At 38.9% G+C, this 22,870-nt stretch overlaps 1 protein-coding gene and 1 pseudogene across 1 annotated transcript in view; both read left to right on the top strand.

Moving 5' to 3' along the window:
• The window catches only part of POLQ (DNA polymerase theta), a 143,972-nt gene that overhangs the window by 14,894 nt on the left and 106,208 nt on the right, over window positions 1-22,870 (top strand). The gene's annotated exons all lie outside the window — the stretch shown is intronic.
• LOC136172946 (ras-related protein Rap-1b-like protein) lies at window positions 192-765 on the top strand (annotated as a pseudogene).

Below are 22,870 nucleotides of genomic sequence, written 5' to 3'. Positions count from 1 at the left end.
AAGCTGATCCTGAAGCTGAGAAGAGAGGGCAAACCTTGCCCAGAGTCAGGCTTCTAAACAAACCAGCCCTGGCAGCTGCAGCAACAGGACAGACTTGGTGACAGAAGCCTCGACACAGAGGGAGCTCAAGGCTCTTGGCTGCAGGGCCCCGGGGACACTGTGTGAGGTACTAGCTCTTACAAGTTTGCACTATGTGTGAGTATAAGCTAGCAGTTCTTGGTTCAGGAGACATTAGAAAATTGACTCTCACCGTACACTTTATTCAAGGAATTTTTTTTGAAAATATAATCCTACAATAGAAGATTATTATAAAAAGCAAGTTAAAGTATTTAAGATGCAAAACAGTATACACTTGAAATCTTGGATAATATAGAAATAGGCCATTTACAGTGATGATAGATTTGTACATGAAACATGGACAAGGCTTTGCTTTAGTTTATTCCTACACAGCACGGTTCACATTTAATGATACATAAGATCTGAGAGAACAGATTCTTTAAGTTAAAGACACTGATGATGTTCCAGAATTCTGGTTGGTAATAAATGTGACTTGGAAGATGACGGAGTTGTAAGAAAGGAACAAGTTGAAGTCTAGCAAGAAAATGGAACAACTGCGTGTTGTTAGACTCCTCTGCAAAATAGAAAATAACTGTTAATAAGATATCTTATAACCTAGTGTGGCAAATTAGCAGGAAAACTCCACTGTCTGGGAAAGCTGCAAAAAGTCTCCATGTTGTCAACTTTAATAAACTAAATGCATTGTAACTCTGAGCCAAGTCGGAAGAAATGTTGTCCAGTACAACAGTGCTACCAGTTATAGACTTCTTTGAGTAGTATTGACATCTTTAACAATATTGTCTTCCAGTCAAGCACACAGAATGCCTTTCTGTGTCTTTCTGTATTCTCTAACCTGGGAAAATATCAAGATTCAAAACTGAAGTATGGTTTCTACTGAATGCATATTGCTTTTCACCATCATAAAACATAAAAGGTGAAAAATCATCAGTAGAACCATTATAAGTCAGGGACTGTCTGTACATATTTCAGAATTCAACAAGATACAACTTTGACTAGGAAAACTTTAAAGTTGTTTACTTTGCTGCCTGAATAAAATGAGAGTTCTGTTACTAAGATACAATTTATAAAAATAAATCTGTGTATGTACACAACTGCTCTCTCTCTATAAAATGATATTTTTCCCATTTACCCACAATATTGGACCACAATATTCTTGTGTGATATTGTGATGTGTAACACTATATATTTTAGTCTTTGTCCATGGCTCCTAGCTCACAACTCCCCAAATTCTTAGAATTTCCTAATCCATAAGAGCAATGGGAGCATCTTTTGTTATAATACTTTTGTCTTTTTTCCTCAGTTTTTGAAATTTCTCCAGAGCCATAAAGGTGAAATGAGTGCCTTGATATTTACATTAAGCTCCTTTCAACCACAACTGACCTCATGTTAATGAAGTGGCCTTAACTGATTTTGTTAATGAGGTGACTTTTGGAAATCTTCTAAAGATGGGGGACTAGTTGCCCAGGGAACCAACCCTGATTAGAGGACTGGAACTTTCAACCCTATTGATTTTTAGGGAGGGGAGAGGGGCTGGAGTTTGAGTCAATCACCAATGGGCAGTGATTCAATCAATTAAGATTATGTGAGGAAGCTTCCATTAAAAAAACCAAAGAGGATGGAAGGGTTCAGAGAGCCTCTAGGTTGACGAACCAGATCACATCCATAGGCTGCCTAGCCATATCTAAACTCATGAGCACAGAAACTCTTTTGTTTGAGTCCTATGTATGTCTTCATACAGCTGTTGATTCTTATTCTTTAATATCCTTTGTAATAAAATGGTACTCAGGTAAGTAAACAGATTTCTTGAGTTCTTTGAGCCACTTTCAAGTTAATGAAACCCAAGGAAGGTGTCATGGGAACCTCTGATTTATAGCGAGTTGGTTAGAAGCACAGACAACTTAGTCTTCTGACTGAAGTAAGGGTAGCCTTATGGGACTAAGCTCTTAACCTATGGAATCTAATGCTTTCTCTGGGTAGATAGTGTCAGAGTTGAGTTGAATTGTAGGATATCCAGCTGGTGTCAGGAGAAACGTGGGAGAAAAAAACCTGCATAACACATTATCAAAAGTGTCAGGATTGTATTCTGCCTTGGAAAAGAAGCTTTCTGTATTTTTCTTTCTCTTTGCTTCAGCCTTCTAGAAAAACATTCTCACTTGCTCTATATCTTGTGTTCTCAGTTTATCTATCATAATTTGATTAGACATGGGCCAAAGGCACTTGATCTTGATGTGAAGTTTATAACTTCCCCCTTTATGATAGGAATAGTTTTTGAATATATTTTTGAAAAGATATATAAGAGATATAAGAGGGAATTCCCTGGCTTTCCAGTACTTAGGACTCTGCATTTCCACTGCAGGGTTCCCGGTTGGGGCCAAACAAACAAATGAACAAAACCCCAAAACCAAGAGCACCAAAATCACAACTAGTTGTTGAACAACCATAGACAGAAAGACACTGGAACCCGCCAAGAAAAGATACCCCACATCCAAGGACAATGGAGAAACTCCAACAATATGGTAAAAGGGGCACAATCATGATAAAATCAAATCCTATACCTGTCAGGTGATCTACAAACTGGAGAACAATAATACCAAAGAAGTTCTCGCACTGTTGTGAAGGTTCTAAGCCCCACATCAGACTCCCCAGCTTGGGGATCAGCAAAAGTACTGAGAATTCCTAGGGAATCTGACTTTGAAGACCGGTGAAATTTGATTACAGGACCTCCATAGGACTGGGGGAAACAAAGACTCCACTCTTGGAAGGCGCAAACAAACCTTGTGTGCACCAGGACCCAGAGGAAAGGAACAGTGACCCCAAAGAACAGTGAGTCAGAGCTACCTGTGAGTGTCTGAGGATCTCTTGCAGAGCTGTGGGCCGGCAATTGCCCACCATGTGGACAGGGGCACTGGCAGCAGCAGTCAAGTGTAAATCCTCTTGGAGGTTGCCAATGGCCATACCATAGAGCCTGTAGACTCCAGGCAAAATAACTAACAGGGAGGGAGTGCAACACACCCATCAGCAGACAACTGACTTAAAATTTTACTGAGAATGACCCTGCCTACCAGAGTAAGACCCAGTTATCCCCACAACCAGTCCCTCCCATCAGGAAGCTTGCACAAGCTCCATCCTCCAGAGGGCACAAGGACTACAATCCCATAGCTTCCAGACCTAGTACCACAATCACAGAAAGCTAACCAAAATAAGAAATAGGACTATGGCCCAGATGAAGGAACAAGATAGATCCTGGATAAATGGAATGGATAAATGACCTGGAAGGTAAAATGGTGGAAATCACTGTTGTAAACCAGAGTATAGAAGAATGAAAAGAAATAAAGACAGCCTAAGAGAACTCTGGGACACATTAAATGCACCAATATTCCCATTATAGATGTCTCAGAAGAAGAGAGAGAGAACAACCCTGAAAAAATATTTGAAGAGATAATAGCTGAAAACTTTCCCAACATGGGAAAAGAAATAGTCAGCCAAGTCCAGGAAGCTCAGAGGGACCCAGGCAGGATAACCCAAGGAGGAACACACCAAGACACATACTAATCAAACTGACAAAAATTAAAGACATAGATAATATGCTAAAAGCAACAAGGGAAAAAAGACAAATACAAGGGAAATGTCATAATGTTATCAACTGATTTCTCAACAGAAACTCTACAAACCAGAAGGGAATGGCACAATATATTCCAAGTGATGAAAGGGAAAACCCTACAACCAAGAGTACTCTACCCAGCAAGACTCTCCTTCAGATCTGATGGCAAAATCGAAAGCTTTCCAGACAAAGTTAAGAGAATTCAGCACCACTAAACCAGTTTTACAACAAATGCTAAAAGAACTTCTCCAGGCAGGAAACACAAGAGGAGGAAAAGATCTACAAAAAAATCAACCCCAACAATTAACAATTAACAAAATGATAATAGGATCACACATATAGATAATTACCTTAAATGTAAATGGATTAAAGGGCCTCCCTGATGGCTCAACTGGTAAAGAATCTGCCAGCAGTGAGGGGAAACCTGGGATCGATCCCTAGATTGGGAGATCCCCTGAAGAAGGGAATGGCTACCCACTCCAGTATTCTTGCCTAGAGAATTCCATGGACTATAGAGTCTATGGGGTTGCAAAGGGCTGGACATGACTGAGTGACTCTCACTTTCACTTTCTTTCAAATGGATTAAATGCAACAATCAAAAGACATAGACTGGCTGGGAGGATACGAAAACAATACACATATATATGTTGTCTACAAGAGACCCACCTCAGACCTACAGACACTTACAGACTGAAAGTGAGGGGATGGGAGGAGATATTTCATGCAAATGGAAATCATAATAAGGCTGGCATAGCAATACTCATATGAGACAAAATAGAATTTAAAACGAAGACTGTTATAGGAAACAAAGATACTACATAATCATGAAGGGTTCAATCCAAGAAGAAGATATGACAATTATATATATATCCAACATAGGGGCGCCTCAATATGTAAGGCAAATACTAACAAACATAAAGGGAGAAATTGACAGTAACACAACAATAGTAGGGGACTTTAATATCCCACTTTCATCAATGGATAAATCAGACAGAAAATCAATAAGGAAACATAGACCTTTAGGAGAAATATCATATGAAATTCTTTATATTTGGATTCTAAAAAGAAATGATACAAATGAACTGACAAAACAGAAAGAGACTCACAGACTTAGAAAACAAACTTATAGTTGCCAGGGAGGGGAAGGAATAGTTAGGGCCCTACTTTCACTTCACTTGGGAAGATCACGTGAAAAAAAAGAAGTGAAAATTGCTAAGTTGTGTCCTACTCTTTGCGACCCCATGGACTATACAGTCCATGGAATTTTCCAGGCCGGAATACTGGAGTGGGTAGCTGTTCCCTTCTCCAGGAGATCTCCCCAACCCAGGGATCAAACCCAGATCTCCTGCACTGCAGATTCTTTACCAGCTGAGCCACAAGGGAAGCCCAAGAATACTGGAGTGGGGAGTCTATCCCTTTTCCAGAGGATCTTCCTGACCCAGGAATTGAACTGGGATCTCTGGCATTGTGGGTGGATTCTTTACAAACTGAGCTATCAGGGAAGCCCTATTGGGAAGATCAGGTACTCACTGTTATGGATACATGTATGTATATGTGTGGCTGAGTCCCTTTGCTGTTCACCTGAAACTACCATAACATTGTTAATTGGCTATACCTCAGTGTAAAATAAAGAGTTGAAAGTGAAAAACAAAAATAAGAAAAGATAAAATAAACAGCGATTTTAAAACAAATCCAAAATACGATTAGAGGGTCCCATGTAAAGAGGGCAACAGTGTAGGAGAGTTACACTCACTGGCATCAGCTGATATCTGTGAATCATCCTGGAAGTTCATGCTAGAATCATCCATGTAGACAAAAGGGTCTGGCTGGGGATTCTCTTGGACTCTTTTGTTCATCAGGGGTGCTGACATCTGGCAAGGAAAGTCTTTATGAGAAAGAAGACACTGATGAAGTCATTCATTCACTATAAAGCAATGTTTTCAAGAGGACTAGGTTTGCTGTAGCAATCTCAGACAAATAAGGTTAACCCCTGGGGTCTCCACCTCTGATATAAATGATTCACATTTTATACCATAGAAAAATACTCCAGATGTATTAATCAAAACTGAAACTTTGGAAGTATTAAAAGAAAATGTGTTGCAAACCCTCAGAATGGGAGAAAATAATAGTAAATGAAACAACTGACAAAGGATTAATCTTCAAAATAAACAAGTAGCTCATTCAACTCAATACCAGAAAAATGAACAATCCAATCAAAAAGTGGGCAGAATACCTAAACAGACATTTCTCTAAAGACATACAGATAGCTAATCAACACATGAAAAGACTCAGCACCACTCATTATTAGAGAAATTCAAATCAAAACTACAATGATGTATCACCTCACACCAGTCAGAATGGCCATCATCAAACAATAAATGTTGGAGAGGGTGTGCATAAAAGGAAACTTTCTTGTACTATTGGTGGGAATGCAAATTGATACAACCACTACAGAAAACAGAATGGAGAATCCTTAAAAAACTAGGAGTAAAACTACCTAATATATGACCCAAAAGTCCCACTACTGGGCATATACCCTGAGGAAACCATAACTGAGAAAGACAGATGCACCCCAATGTTCATTGCAGCACTATTTATAATAGCTAGGACATGGAAGCAACCTAGATGTCAATCGATAGATGAATAGATAAAGAAGTTGTGGTACATATACACACTGGAATATTACTTAGCCGTAAAAGGGAATGCATTTGAGTCAGTTCAGTGAGGTAGATGAACCAAGAGCCTATTTATACAGAGTGAAGTAGGTCAGAAAAAGACAAATACCATATATTAATGCATATATATGAAATCTAGAAAGATGGTACTGATGAACCTATCTGCAGGGCAGCAGTGGAGATGCGGACATAGAGAATAGACTTGTGGACTCATGGTCGGGGAAGGAGAGGGTGGGATAAACACTGAAACATATGCATTACCATATGTAAAATTAGATAGCCAGTGGAAATTTACAGTATGATGCAGGAAGCTCAAATTCAGTGCTCTGTGATATCCTGGAGGGGTAGGATGGAGTGGGAGGTGAGATGGAGGTTCAAGAAGGAGTATACGTATACCTATGGCTGATTCATGTTGATATATGGCAGAAACCAACACAATATTATAAAACAATTATCCTCCAATTAAAAATAAACTTAGAAGACAGACAGCAGAACAAAATCTCTAAAGTACTGAGGTAAAAGAATTGCCAACTCATAATTGTATATCCAGAAAAATATCTTCCAGTGAAGGACTTTCCTGGCAGTCGAGTGGTTAAGACTTAGCCTTCCAATGCACATGGTGCAGGTTTGATCCCTGGTAGGGTAGCTAAGATTCCACATGCCTCATGGCCAAAGAACCAAAGTGTAAAACAGAAACAATATTGTAACAAATTTAATAAAGACTTTATAAATGGCCCACATTAAAAAAAAAATCTTAAAAAAAATGAAAGTGCAGTGATGACATTCTCAGATTAAGAGAAACTGTCGGGTCTGCGGCTGTTTAGTCCTGCTCTTTAGAAATATTAAATCAAGTTCTTCAGGCTAAAGGGAAAATTAGAACTTTAGGAGTGAAGAGCCACAGAAATAGTAAATATCTGATTAATATAATAATATTTGGAGATGTTTTCCATGTCACACATTTAAATGCTTCATATACGTGATTCATTTAAACCTCAACAAACACATGGGGAGAAGTACAGTTGTTAGTATCCTCTTATAAATGAAGGAAAATTAAGATCTTAAAGTCTGTGCAGCTAGAAAAACTGGAAAAGAAGGTTTTATTAATTCCTGTGTGCAGAATATAAATACCCACACACTTCCCCAGGAAGAGCATTTTGAGAGTCTACACCTTGTGCGTTCTAAGTTGCCTCAGTCATGTCTGACTCTTTGCAACCCCATGGACGGTAGCCTTCCAGACTCCTCTCTCCATGGAATTCTCCAGTTAAGAATACTGGGGTGGGTTGCCATTTCCTTCTCCAAGGGATCGTCCTGACTCAGGGATCGAACCCACATCTCTTGAGTCTCCTGCATTGGCAAGTGGGTTCTTTACTACTAGCGCCACATGGGAAGCCCAAGTCTACAGCTTAAACTGGAATATTAAACAAAGAAGTATAGGTTTCATCAGGGCTTCCCCTGGTGGTTCAGTGATAAAGAATCTGCCTGCCATTGAGGGAGATATGGGTTTGATTCTTGGGTCGGGAAGATCCCCTGGAGAAGAAAATGGCAACACACTCCAGTATTCTTGCCCGAAAAATGCCATGGACAGCACTTACTCAGCAAATATTTATTTCCTGCCTTTTACAGCCTGTTCTTATCAGCCTGGTGATTCTGCAGTGAACAAAACATACAAAAACTGCTTCTATGATGGAGCTTCTTATGATGAACAGTCTAATGAGGACTTTTCAAAGTCCAAGCTAGCACAAACTCGGAAAGTATGCGAGCCCTGTGAAGCAGACACCAACCTTCATAACAAGGAGTCTCACATTTACTCCCTGAGTTTCAGAAAGCAATCAGATCACCTGATCTTCCCTCTGTCCTCAATTTACAATGCTCTATCAGTCCCCTCTGATGGGGATGGAGCTGAGTGATTTGCATCTTTTTTAAAAAAATAATTTTATTTTTATTTTTGGCTGCACTGGTCTTCATTGCTGCCCGCAGGCTTTCTCTAGTTGCAGCGAGTGGGAGCTACTGTCTAGCTCCAATGCTTGGGCTTCTCATTGCTGTGGCTTTAGGCACAGGCTTTAGGCACGTGGGCTTCAGTAGTTATGGTTCCCTGGGCTCTAGAGCGAGGGTTCAGCAGTTGTGGTGCTTGGGTTTTGCTGTTCCACTGTATGTGAAACTGAACCCGCATTCCTTGCATTGGAAGGCCAATTCCTAACCGCTGTGCCACCAGGGAAGTTCCCGATTTGCATCGTTAATTTTGCTCCTTTGGTCTTTTAAATCCTTGTTGACCACTTAAACCCCGCATTTTGTAGCCCTCCCCTCCACCCCTTCCCGTGCTCACCTGTCATGAATTCCCTTGGAGTGCCCATTTTCAAGCTGATTTCTGTGCCTCTTTATGCAGCTCCTTAAGTGTGTCCTTAGGTGAAATACCCTGTATTTAAATATAACCTGATACCATCAGACCCTTGCACCACCCAGACACATCCCTATTGTCCCACCCTTCATTCATTCAATCGTTTATTTATTCAATAAAAGTCTGCTTAGAGACTAACTAACTGCTGCTGTAAATAGTCATTATTCTCTTTATACTCAGACACCCTACCTTTGACCAACCCTTTAAGCTGGCTCCTGTGTCCTTTGATACCACCATTTCCTTTCTTTTACACTTGCATTATTTAAGGTTATAGGTCTGTCTCTTTAAAACAGCAGTTAAACTGGAGACTCTTAACTTGGATTAAGTCCATTAATGTTTGATAGGATAATGACTAGTAATGTATGTGGACAGGTTTCTACTTCCTTATCTTTGCTGTTTTTTGTTTTCTTTCTTTCTTTTTTTTTTTTTTACTTTTCCTGCCTTCTATTGGATTGGTTACATGTATTCCCCACCCCCTCCCACAATGGTGTATAAGTTATATACAGGGCTTAAAATTATCATTCATTTTTTAACATAAATACTTAAAATATTTTTACTTAAAAATTCAAACATTAATCTGTTTCTATATATTTCTTCCAAACAATAAAATGCTCTTTGAATTTTTAACAGTGAATTCCCCATCTTCAGTCTTTTGTATTATTTTTGTCTACTATTTTACCTCCTTTTAAAAAATTTTGTTGAAATATAGTTGATTTACATTGTTGCATTAATTTCTTCTGTACAGCAAAGTGACCAAGTTACCAAACTTGCTTTTATACCCTTAAAAGTCGTCATTATTATTTTTGTCATAAATATTTAACCATAGATTTATCAGGTTCTTTGGTCATTATTGCTTTTTTTCATCCTCCTTTTTCCTCTTGGGCACAGTTTTATTCTTTCTGGAGTAGCATCTGGAAAACATCTAGAGTAGCATCTGGAAAGCATCTGGAGTAGCTTTTGTGTGATGGTCTATTAATTGTAAACATTTTAAAACTTCCTTTGCCTGAAAAAATATTGACTACATTGCCAATCTTGCATAATAAGTTAGGTGACTATATAACTCATTTGAGATGTCTGCTGGAAGGCAAACTTTTATTCTTTTATAGGTAATTTCTCTCTACTCTCTAGTTGCTTTTAAAAGAATTATGCTTTGTCCATAGTTCATATTTTTTACCTCAGAGTGTCTAGGTTGGATTTATATTTATCTTGTCCATATCTCACTACATGTCTTCAATCTAAACAGTCTTGAGTTTCGCCAATTATGGAAATTTCTGAGTGATTAATTCTTTGAATATTAGCTTTTTTCTGTTATCTCTACTAGCTTCTTCTGGGATTGCCATTAAATTTATACTAGACCTTCTTTTCTTAATATTTTTTAACTGCTGAGCTCTAGTTTAGCCATAATGCTTTATATTTTATCATTCTGGCTGATGCTTGCTGTTGACCTCTAATTTTGATTTCCCTGTGGTGCTTTGCCACCCACCCCTGCCACCATTTTCCTCAAAATGATTGAAGGTGTGCTCATTCTTTCATTAGTTTTTTCATTCATCCACTCATCACTTATTTTTCTCTCAAATTTATTAATTTACAATTGACATAATAGCATATTAGTTTCAGATATAGACATAATGATTCAGTATTTGTAAATATTTTGAAATGACCACCACAACTCTAGTTAACATCCTTCACCAAACATAGTTACAAAACTTTTTCTTGGAATGAGAATTTTTAGATTTACTCCCTTGAAAAGTGAAAGTGAAACTTAGTCACTCAGTCGTGTCTGACTCTTTGTGACCCCATGGACTGTAGCCCACCAGGCTCTTCTGTCCGTGGAATTCTCCAGGCAAGAATACTGGAGTGGGTTGCCATTTCCTTCTCCAGGGGATCTTCCCGACCCAGGGATTGAACCCAATTCTCCCACATTGCAGGCAGACTCTACCGACTGAGTCACTAATAGCCTATGAAGTTTCAAATATGCAATACAGTATTACTAACTATAATAATGAATAATGTATATTCTGTACATTATTCATCACTTGTTATAGAATGCCTACTAGGTGACAGACACTATTCTGGCATTGGGTGGGGGAAGTTACTTAGGACTTTAATAGACTTGACTTCTACTTCAAATCATAGTGGCAATCACTGGTTTGTTAGTCTATGCTTTTTTAGACTGGGGAGGAATTCTGACCATGGCCCTTCCCACTCCTCCCATCAACTAGCCCAGAAGGCATAGGTTTTAGATTAAGCCACTGATCTAGAAACAAAAGACTAGATTCATATCTTGCACTGGGCCAGAAATAGAAGACAAGAAATTCACCATGTGACAAAAGAAATGTACCCAAAGTAAAGCAAGACAAAATAGGAAAGAAAAGATTTAGGCATTAAAGAGACAACCCAGGAAATGGGATAAAAGTTGACAGGTGCTCCAGAAAGAGAGTATAGTACAGAGAAATCTCACAATTTATGCCAGCATCTTCCTCAAAATCTCTTATTCCCTCTCAGTACCTCATTCTTACTTTCAGTATCTCTCAGTTATCTATATTTACCAATTTCTGTTTTTCTTCTCATTCTCTTGTACTTCTTACCTTATATCCATTCAGTACCAAAGAACTGAGCTCAACTACAATTTGCTTAACATTTATTTATGTACATTATTTATCATGCTCCGTGTTATGTGCAGTGTGCCGAGTGACAAGCAAGAATTAAAATGCTTTTGCCCAGAAAGAATTTGTTATCTAGTGATTTGATTGGCTAATAAGAATATAAAAAAATAATTAAAAGGAAATTCCATTTAATACAGGAATTAAACTGTTCCCCCCCATTCTGTTATAATATGAATAAAACTCAGGAGTCACAGTGCAAGGTTAAGCACTAGCACTTTTATTAACTTGGGGAGAATGTTAATTTCTTTAATCTTTTGGAAACTATTATAGGTTACTGTCATTAAAATTATAAATATTTTAAAATATTTATATAACATACAAAATGTCATATAAGCTTTTAGCCCATTTTTTATATTTAAGAGTTTATAAAAATATGTAAAAGATGTGAAAATGAGAATATGCAATGATACTTATTATGTTTTACTGTCAAAATTTTAGAGTGAACCAGAATGTCTGTTAGTAGAATAGATAAATTGAGATACATTTACTATATGTATCACAGCAAACAATTTGGAAAACCTACCTTAAAGTATAAGAAATTAACATATCTAAGTTTCTTTACCTCCTTCAAGTGAATGCAACCTTTTTTTCCTTTCTTTCATGCTTGTGGGATCTTAGGTCTCCAACCAGGAATTGAACCTATGCCCCCTGCATTGGAAGCACACCACTGGTCGGCCAGGGAGGCCCTGCAAGCCTCTTGTATGTAGTACTTTGTTTACTGCTATATCTCCCGAGTCAAGCCCTCGATTTGGAACAAAGTTTAAAAAAAAGAGTTGTTTAATGAGCGAATATGTGGATGGATGATAGATGGATGGGTTAATAGGTACTGATTAGGAAGATTCTATCAGAGCTTTTATTTTTAATAATATATTATACTTAAGCAAATTGTTAATAGGGATTATTTTGAAAGAATGGGATTCTGATGAACATTCACTTTCTTCAAGTGGATCCAGAGCAGTCTATCCCAGCCCTCCCTCAGGCAGCTCCTCTCTCCTTTTCTCCACCCCTCTTCTTGGCTGGATGAGAAATGAAGATGCCTCCTTGCAGACAGAGGCCTGTCTATGAAGAGGCAAGGCTGCAAAGTTGCCTTGGAGCACTGAGAGAAAAAGAATCTGCTGGGTGATGATGCCATCCAGGACATTAACAAGGATTTCTAGCCTCAGAAGTGAGCAAGGAGAAAATTGTTGGCAGGGATAGAAACACATGGCATGTGCTGAAAGGGTGGAAAATTGTCTGAAAGGAGCAGTGTTTCTTGTTCTCCACTCTCATCCTGCAAAGAACCTGTGCAAGTTCTGTGGCATTGTTGTTTTCAGTCACTAAGTTGCGTCCAACTCTTTGCAACCCCAGGGACTGTGGTGCACCAGGCTCCCCTGTCTTCCACTATCTCCCAGAGTTTACTCAGTTTCATGTGCATTGAGTCTGTGATGCTATCTAACCATCGCATCCTCTGCTGCCCCCTTCTCCTTTTGCCTTCAGTTTTTCCCAGCTTCAGGGTTTTTTCCAATGAGTAGGCTCTTTGCATCAGGTGGCCAAAGTATTGGAGCTTCAGCTTCAGCATCAGTCCTTCCGGTGAATATTCAGGATTGATTTTGTTTGAGATTGACTGGTTTGATCTCCTTGCAGTCCAAGGAACTCTCAAGAGTCTTTTCCTGCCCCAGAATTGAAAAGCATCAATTCTTAGGGCCTCGCCTTCTCTATGGTCCAACCCTCATATCCATACGTGACTACTGGAAAAACCACAGCTTTAACTATGTGGACCTTTGTTGACAATGGTCTCTGTTTGTGTGGCATGGTTGTGGAGGACATTATGCTTTCATTCCACTTAATCTATCTATTTATTCTAAGTGGCTGGTTCTCCAGGGATACACCCTTATCCTCTGGGCAGATCCTGTTTTTGAAGGTCTGTTTGGCTCATTCTTCCTCTTTAATCCCAGGGTGGCTCTCTTCCATCTTTCTTCTTAGCTGGGCAGGAGTCTAAGACTCCTCGTAAATGTTGCCTGTTGTTGCTGTTGCTAAGTCAAGTCCAAATCTTTTGGGAACCCACTGACTGTATGCAGCCCTCCAGGCTCCTCCCTGAAAGGGTCCTTTTTCAAATATGAAAAAAGAGAAGGCAAAGATATAAAACAGGAACTCAGTCACGTCTGACTCTTTACAACCCCATGGAGCCTGCCAGACTCCTCTGTCCATTGGATTTCCCAGGCAAGAATACTGGAGTGGGTTGCCATACCCTTCTCCAGGGAATCTTCCTGACCCAGGGATCAAACCCAGGTCTCCAGCATTGCAGACAGATTCTTTACCATCTGAGCTGCCAGGGAAGTCCATAGATCTGTGACCTTGGACAAGTTACAAGGTCTCAGGGTGGTTATGATATTAAAAAAATTCACTAAAACAACTAAATGATTGTTTTTATTGTTTATTTATTGCTGCATTCTCCCTTGGTGAATGAAATCCTCTTTATCTTTAAAGTTCTTATTGCTATTCCCACTGTCATCCCAGGAGGAAGAAAAATGACAAATCAGTCTGAGGAGATCAGGCCCGAATATGAAACTCTAGGAGATTTAAAGTTCAGGAACCCTTCTCAAACGCTCACAGTTGATGTCCCTGGTATAAGGAGTTAATATTTGCATCTCAGAGAACATAGTACACTCAATAAAGACTTCCTTAGACTAGTTTCCAGAACAAATAGCAAAACTGAAAAATTTCAGAAAAGGAGGACGATTAGGTTGAAATTCAGATACACAGGAGAGGATAGGTATTTCTTTCCTTCATCATTGTGTTCCTGGCCCCAACAAAATGCCTGACGCATAGTTATTTTACCCATCTCACGAATATTTGAGTGTCTGCTATGTGTCACACATTGTACTAAGTTCTGAAGATAAAACAAGAAAATATTTCTGCCCTCATGGATTTACATACTGATGAGAAAGTCAGTCTATAAACATAGAACAAATAATACCTTTCAGAGAGTTATAAGTATTATGAAGGAAATAGAGCCAAGGAAGGGAAAAGACAGTGCTGAGCTAGTGGATGATATTTAGAAAGAAAAGTTTCCCAGAGAAGGTCACTGTTAAAGCAGATTTGTTCAATAATTGCATGGATTGATACAATCTTTTTATTCCCTTTCATTTAATGAGATGGGTGAGCCTCTATCAACCAGATTTTGGGGATGACAAAATATTTTAGGAAAACCCTAAATCTGTGTTTAAAGATGATCTCACATAACTAAATGAGTCAAAAAAATTCCAAGTTCAAACAGTTCCCTGAAAATCTGTCTTAAAAGAAACAAGTTAGTCTAGGGGAAGAGGAAATTTCAAAATCTTTTGGTGCCATCTCAGCTGCTGGGCTTTTTCCAGTGACAGATGGAGGGAAGGACTAAGAGACAGGGATAATAGAGTGGAAAAGTCTAACATACTTCTAACCGAAGATCTGGAAGAGAGAGACAGACAGAATATAGTTGAGCAGTATTTTAAATATATATATATATATATATATATATATATATGAATTTTCCAGAGTGGATTAATCCAATATTTAGATTCTAGGAGACTGTTTAATCTCAGAAGATTAATAAAAAATCCTCATCTATACACACCATGAACACTAAAATGCTCACAAATTTGAATTCAAGGAAGGAAAAGAAATATAAGCTGTATGGCAGATTAAAAATGGCTACTTTTTTTTTTTTTTTTTGCTACTTTTTCAATTGAGAGGAGGAGACAATGAGATGAGAGCAGTCTCTCATTTGTAGTTGTGGACTCCCAGTTTGTTTTGGCAGGTTCCAGTTTGTTCTGATGCTTCCCTGTTTCACATCCCGGCTTTCTTCCCAACCACTGGCCCTGCTGACTTGTAGGGACTGCTGACCTTGGCCTCCAGAAGCAGAAGTAAAGCAGTTTTCACCACATCTCAGTTTTTAAAGGTCTAATCTCTGCAATAAGTCTCTTATTCTATATCATTCATACAGTTAAACCTTCCTGATCAAACCCTCATAGATATTCCATGTTTTGGATGATCATCGGCCCAGGTAAAATTTTGGCTTTCTGTTATTATGCTAGAAGATGTAAACAGTTGCTACTAGGGGTCAAATATTGGTGGGTTTTGCCACATACAATGTCCAAGGAAGAAAACGATAGAGTTTTTCACAGTCCCCATTCATTTCACTTTACTCATTTGTGTTACTTTTTTTTGGCCTCTGTGAGCATGGAAATGTTTAAATGTAAAGAAATTAATGTAAAATGTTAACAGCTATGGAGACATGGTAAGATTGAAATGCTGTGGTCAGCTGAATTATGCCAAAGGGGCTTTTTTTGGTTGTCCCTGATCTCTCTTTCCTTTGCACCCTACATTGACTCCATAAGCAATCTACTTTCAGTATAAATGCACAATCTGATCATTTTCACCATTTCCACTGTTACTAAAAAGGCACCAATATTTATTTAATGGAGAAGCGCAACAGTCTTATAATTCATTTCCTTCATTCTGCTTTTGCTCCTGTACATTTTTCTTCTTTTCTCTTTTTATCTTTTTCATGTAAGACTCACGTCATCTTTTAACATAAATTGTTGTTGTTCAATCTTTAAATCCTGTCTGACTGTGCAAACTCCATTGACTGCACTACACCAGGCTCCCCTGTCCTCCACAATCTCCCAGAGTTTGCTCACATTCAGGCCTATTGAGTTGGTGATGTCATCTAGCCATCTCATTCTCTGCTGCCCGCTTCTCCTTTTGCCTTCAATCTTTCCCAGCATCAAGGTCTTTCCCAATGAATCTGCTCTTTGCATTAGGTGGCCAAAGTATTGGAGCTTCAGCTTCAGCATCAATCCTTCCAAAGAATATTAAGGGTTAATTTCCTTTAGGATTGACTGGTTTGATTTCCTTGCAGTCCAAGTGATTCTCAAGAGTCTTCTTTAGCACCACAGTTTGAAAGTAGCAATTCTTCAGCGCTTAGCCTTCTTTGTGGTCCAGCTCTCACATACATGATTACTGGAAAAATCATAGTTTTGACTGTAAAGACCTTTATCAGCAAACTGATGTCTCTGCTTTTTAATACACTGTCTAGCTTTGATACAGCTTTTCTTTCAAGGAGCAAGTGTCTTTTAATTTCATGGCTGCAGCCACCATCCACAATAACTTTTGAGCCCCCCAAAATAAAGTCTGTCACTGTGTCCATTTTCTCTCCACCTATTTGCCATGAAGTGATGGGACTGTATGCCATGATTTTAGTTTTCTGAATGCTGAGTTTTAAGCCAGCTTTTTCACTCTCCACTCTCACACTCATCAAAAGACTCTTTAGTTCCTCTTTGCCTTCTGCCATAAGGGTGGTGTCATCTGTGTATCTGAGGTTATTGATATTTCTCCCAGCAATCTTGATTCCAGCTTGGCCTCATCCTGCCTGGCATTTTATAAGATGTACTCTGCATGTAAGTTAAATAAGCAAGGTGACAATATACAGCCTTGACATACTCTTCTCTCAATTTTGAACCAGTCATTCTTCCATGTCCGGTTCTAACTGTTGCTTCTTGACCTGCAGACAGGTTTCTCAGGAGGCAGGGAAGGTGGTCTGGTATTCCCAACTGTTGAAGAATTTTCCAGTTTGTTGTGATCTACACAATCAAAGGCTTCTATGATCCAATAAATTGATGCATGTTTTTTCCTAGTTCTTCAATTGTATATGTGTGTGTGTTTTTCACAGCTGAGTGGCTTGCGGGATCTTAGTTCCCTAACCAGGGAATGAACCCCTGACTCCTGCAGTGGAAACACTAAGTCCTAACCACTGGATCACCAGGGAATTCCCTTTTAAAATTTTTATTTCTTTGAATTAAAGAAAAATTAAAATATACGAATTTTTTGGAAGGGGAAATTTTTTTTTTTATTTCTCCGTTTCTTGCATTGCAGCCAGAGAATGAGATCAGTATATATTTACTTTGGTGTTTGTTGACCTTCCTCTTTGACTTAATTTATAGTTAATTTTTATAAATATTACATTGTTACATGCATGTTTGAAATGAGAGTGTTTTGTTATTTGGGTACAGAATTACATATAAAAGCTACACATATACGACTTATTCACTCACTGTATTACTCAAAATTTTATATCATAATTATTTTGCCTGCTTGGTCTATCAGTTTCTTAGTTGTATTAAGCTCTATTATGTTGGTAGATGTTTTTCTTTCTCCTTTTAATCCTATTTTTGTTTTATATATTTTGAGTCGTTTAAAAAACTTATACTTTTCTAGAAATTAATAAAAATAGCTCTCAGTCTCCCTCTCTTTCCAAGTCTTCCAGGCTGCCTGTGTGTCAAGATACTCCACAAGAGAGACTTTCATTATTTCACTGCATGTGCTGCTCAATCCTCTCTCCAATTTCTAATTCATACCTGGTCTGAGAGTGTGCTCTTGCCTAAGAAGATCTGAGCATTTTTCCATAGGAGACCAGGACAGAGGCAGAGAGTCTGATGCAAAAGGAACCACAAGAAAGGTGGCCGAGAAAGGTGAAGGAGAGACACAAAGATGGTAGTAGAAAGTAGTGAGATGCACTCTGAACTGAGACAGACCAAGAGCAGAGGAGTGAGACAAGATGAAGGGGCTTGAGGAAACAATGGAGGGTTGGCAATTCTTGGCTGTGCTAGGAATAGCATTTGGACAGAGAAAGTAATATATAATTTTAAAAACCTGAAACATAAAATAGAGGTGGAAGATAGGTAACACACAAGATCCTGGGACAATTGAATTATAGATAAAAAAACCAAAAACTTGCTCCCATTGATTGCTTCTCATTAGGTTTTAAACCCTGTGCCAGTGTGTATATGTGCATATTTTTATGGAACCCCTCTGCTAATATATGAGATTATCCCCACTTTGCTGATTATACCACTGAATCTCAGAGAACTGAAGTGAGTTGAGACTAGCTCTCTTTTCTTTGACATTACAGAAACAAATTTAGAGAAATGGAAGGGTAAGAAGGAAAGCAGGGAATTAAGTCCTAAGTCCCACTCAGTGTTCTTGCCTGGAGAATCCCAGGGATGGCAGAGCCTGGTAGGCTGCCATCTATGGGGTCGCACAGAGTCAGACAAGACTAAAGCGACTTAGGAGCAGCAGAAGCAGAAGTTCCAATACCTTGGGCACCTGATGAGAAAAGCCAATTCACTGGAAAAGATCCTGATACTGGGAAAGATTGAGGATGGGAGGAGAAGGGGAGGACAGAGGACAAGATGGTTAGATAGCATCACCAACTCAATGAACTTGAGTTTGAACAAACTCTGGGAGATAGTAAAGCACAGGGAAGCCTGGTATGCTACAGTCCAAGAGGTCACAAAGAATCAGACTTAGTGACTGAACAACAACACCATGAAAAGATTATCACAATAAGTTTACTTAACATCAATCATCTCACGTAAATGCAAACTTAAAGAAATAGAAAAAGTTTTAGTTTCTTGTAAGCAGAACTCTTAAGATTTACTCATTTAACAGCTTTTGGATATAATATACAGTGATATTCATTAGATTTATTATGTTGTATGCTACATCCCTGAGAAGCACAGAATTTATTCAGTCTAGAAGATTATGTTTTAGTTAATTCACCAGTTTGTGTAAATTTCATTATTTTTCATATAACCTTGGCAATTTCAATAGATAAATTACTCATCATTATTTGTGCAAACTTATTAAAATAATCAGATGACATCTTTAAAAATATACCAGTTGTTATCAAGTTTACCTTATTTCTGTGTTTAGCAGTATCAGTCCAAACCACTGTAGGACAGCATAGTTTCCTTAAAATTCTGGATATTTTTATAAAATATAAAAAACGTCTTTTAAAATTAGAGACTAAACTGGTAAAATCAGAGAATTCCTTATCGACAGAAATAACAAATAATCATAGAACTAAGTAGAGAAGTAAGTGAAGCATTAGAATCAAAACTTTCCATAGTGATGTCTGCTGATCCCTGGTGGTCTGGAGTGTGGATTTCAACAGATTATGTGTTCTGGGAGATAGGAATCTGGGGTTCCTAGCAGGTCCTGGGGTAATATCTAAAACCCCCCATGTAGAGCCAAACCCCCAAAAGGATAGCCCCTTCAGAAAGGAGAGCTGAGATATATCTGTCCTGAAGACTGAGATGGTGAGTGTGGAAGCTGTGTAAATTTGGCTCTGGATGTCAAACATTACGCTAGTGCTAGTGCTTAGTTGATCATTTATGTCCTACTCTTTGTGAACTTTTGGACTGTAGCCCACTAGGCTCCTCTGTCCATGGAATCTTCAAGGGATCTTCCCTACCCAGGGGATTAAACCATTGTCTCCTGCCCTGTACAAAACATAGTGAAAGTGAAGTCACTCAGTCATGTCTGACTCTTTGCGACCCCATGGACTGTAGCCTACCAGGCTCCTCAGTCCATGGGATTTTCCAGGCAATAATACTGGAGTGGATTGCCATTTCCTTCTCCAGGGGATCTTCCCAACCCAGGGCTCGAACCTGGGTTTCCAGCATTATAGGCAGGTGCTTTACCATCTGAGCTACCATGAAAGTCAAAACATAATAAAGGTTCAAAGATCAAGGTCTTCACTTAGGCAAGGTTGAAGACTTTCCTCTCTGGTATTTGGAATTTAGGCCGCAGTTCTTGTTTTTGGATGGATCACTGGATGTATGGCACAGTCCAATTTTTAAACCAGATTTGAACAGGAGAACGGCCACTTGGCTCAGGTAGAAGTAGATGAAGTGTTTGGTTTCATGTGGCACATGACTTCCACCACGTGGTGCCAGCTGGGGTTGTACTTCTTGTCAAACTCCTTCTTGATATGGACTGCAATGTCCTTCTCTATATTTAAAATGGGCCGTAATTGATATGTCTCCTAAGTATCTGGCAGAAATACATGCAAAAAACTTTTCAAGTGCTTTAATGCAGACCTTGAAGATTTACTACAGATAAAATTCAAGGAATCCAAGCTCAGACACAGTTAAAAGACAGGGGGGAAAAACTTCAGGTGTATTAATTAGCATTAATTATTATGGTAACAGCACACAAAATATTTAACATTTTGAGAAGTAAACTTCTCTTTTCTACTTTCTAAGAGCTTTAAAAGTATTTACTTTTAATTGATTAATGATTGCTTTACAATACTGGTTTGATTTCTGTCATACAACATGAATTAACCATAGGTGTACATATGTCCCCTCTGTTTTGAATTTTCTAAGAGTTTTTTAAATTAGAAATTTATGTTGAATGTTTGAAATAAACTATAAACTTTAAAATATTCTCTAGACTTTTCAGAAAGATGACACAAATCATGCTTTTTAATTTCTTCCAAGTTATTCTTCTCAGTTGATCATAGTTCACCTAATAAGAATAGAATAACTTTATGGCAGATTTCTTTTGTTTATTCTTTTTACATCAAGGTGCTGGATTTATATTAGGAGCAATATTAGAACATTTATATAACATTTTCTTTGAACAGTACTTGTATGTGGTGAGGACTGTTCTAAGCACTTTACACCTATTAACTTCAGTTCAGTTCAGCTCATTCGCTCAGTCGTGTCCGACTCTTTGCGACCCCATGAATCGCAGCACGCCAGGCCTCCCAGTCCATCACCAACTCCCGGAGTTTACTCAAACCCATGTCCATTGAGTTGGTGATGCCATTCAACCATCTCATCCTCTGTCTTCCCCTTCTCCTCCTGCCCCCAATCCCTCCCAGCATCAGGGTCTTTTCCAATGAGTCAGTTCTTCGCATGAGGTGGCCAAAGTATTGGAGTTTCAGCTTCAGTATCAGTCCTTCCAATGAACACCCAGGACTGATCTCCTTTAGGATGGACTGGTTGGATCTCCTCGCAGTCCAAGGGACTCTCAAGAGTCTTCTCCAACACCACAGTTCAAAAGCGTCAATTTTTTGGCGCTCAGGTTTCCTCCCAGTCCAACTCTCACATCCATACATGACCACTGGAAAAACCATAGCCTTGACCAGATGGACCTTTGTTGGCAAAGTAATGTCTGCTTTTTAATATGCTACCTAGGTTGGTCACAACTTTCCTTCCAAGGAGTAAGCGTCTTTTAATTTCATGGCTGCAATAACCATCTGGAGTGAATTTGGAGCCCCCCCCAAATAAAGTCTGACACTGTTTCCACTGTCTCCCCATCTATTTCCATCTATTTCCCATGAAGTGATGGGATCAGATGCCATGATCTTAGTTTTCTGAATGTTGAGCTTTAAGCCACTTTTTCACTCTCCTCTTTCACTTTCATCAAGAAGCTTTTTAGTTAATCTTTACTTTCTGCCATAAGACCTATTAACTTAGTGCTCATAATAACCAAATATTAATAGTTGTTATTCTCATTATCTCCATCATAAAGAAAGAAAGTGAAAAAAGAAGTCTCTCAGTCGTGTCCGACACTTTGTGACCCCATAGACTGTAACCTACCAGGTTCCTCTGTTCATGGGATTTTCCAGGCAAGAGTACTGAATGGGTTGCTATTCCCTTCTCTAGGGGATCTTCCTGACCCAGGGATCAAACCTGGGTTTCCCACATTGCAGGCAGATGCTTTACCTTCTGAACCACCAGGGAAGCCCCATCTTCATCATATAGATGAGGAAAAGGAAGCTTAAGGAGTTAAGCAAGGATCACACAGCTACTAAGTCTTCAAACACAGACTGACTGGCTTCAGAGTTACACTCTGGACCCCTATGCCACACTGCATCTCAGAAAGATCTTCCATGACTACATCTAAATTCAGTTCAGTTCAGTCGCTCAGTTGTGTCCAACATTTTGTGACCCCATGGACTGCAGTACACCAGGCTTCCCTGTCCATCACCAACTCCTGGAGCTTATTCAAACTCATGTCCATCGAGCCGGTGATGCCATCCAACCATCTCATCCTCTGTTGTCCCCTTCTCCTCCCACTTTCAATCCTTCACAGCAGAATTAACATCTAAATTAGGATCCCTTTTATTTGATAGTACTCTTTATTTTTCCTCCTGAGTGTTAGTACAATTTAAAATTATCAATTAATTTTTCAATTAGTTTATTTTTTTTCTTCCCAATTATTTTTATTAGTTGGAGGCTAATTACTTTACAATATTGTAGTGGTTTTTGCCATACATGGACATGAATCAGCCATGGATTTACATGTGTTCCCCATCCTGAACCCCCCTCCCACCTCCCTCCCCATCCCATCCCTCTGGGTCATCCCAGTGCACCAGCCCTGAGCACTTGTCTCATGCATCCAACCTGGACTGGCAATCTATTAGTTTAATATCTGTCTCCTTTAGTCTCTCTCTCTTTGAGAGCAGGAACCATTTATTGCCATTTTCCTGTATATACCCAGTGCCTAGCACAGTAGACTCAATAGTAGATGCTCAATAACTAGTTGAATAAATGAATGAAAGCATAAAAGGTAACTAAGAAAAATGTTTCCTTCATGGAGTAATGACTCCATCGTGTGGAATTTTAGAATATTGTCTAAAAAA

This window comes from Muntiacus reevesi, chromosome 8 (assembly GCF_963930625.1).
Source record: "Muntiacus reevesi chromosome 8, mMunRee1.1, whole genome shotgun sequence".
NCBI classification, from domain to species: domain Eukaryota; kingdom Metazoa; phylum Chordata; class Mammalia; order Artiodactyla; family Cervidae; genus Muntiacus; species Muntiacus reevesi.
This window is presented reverse-complemented; position numbering and strand designations above follow the sequence as displayed.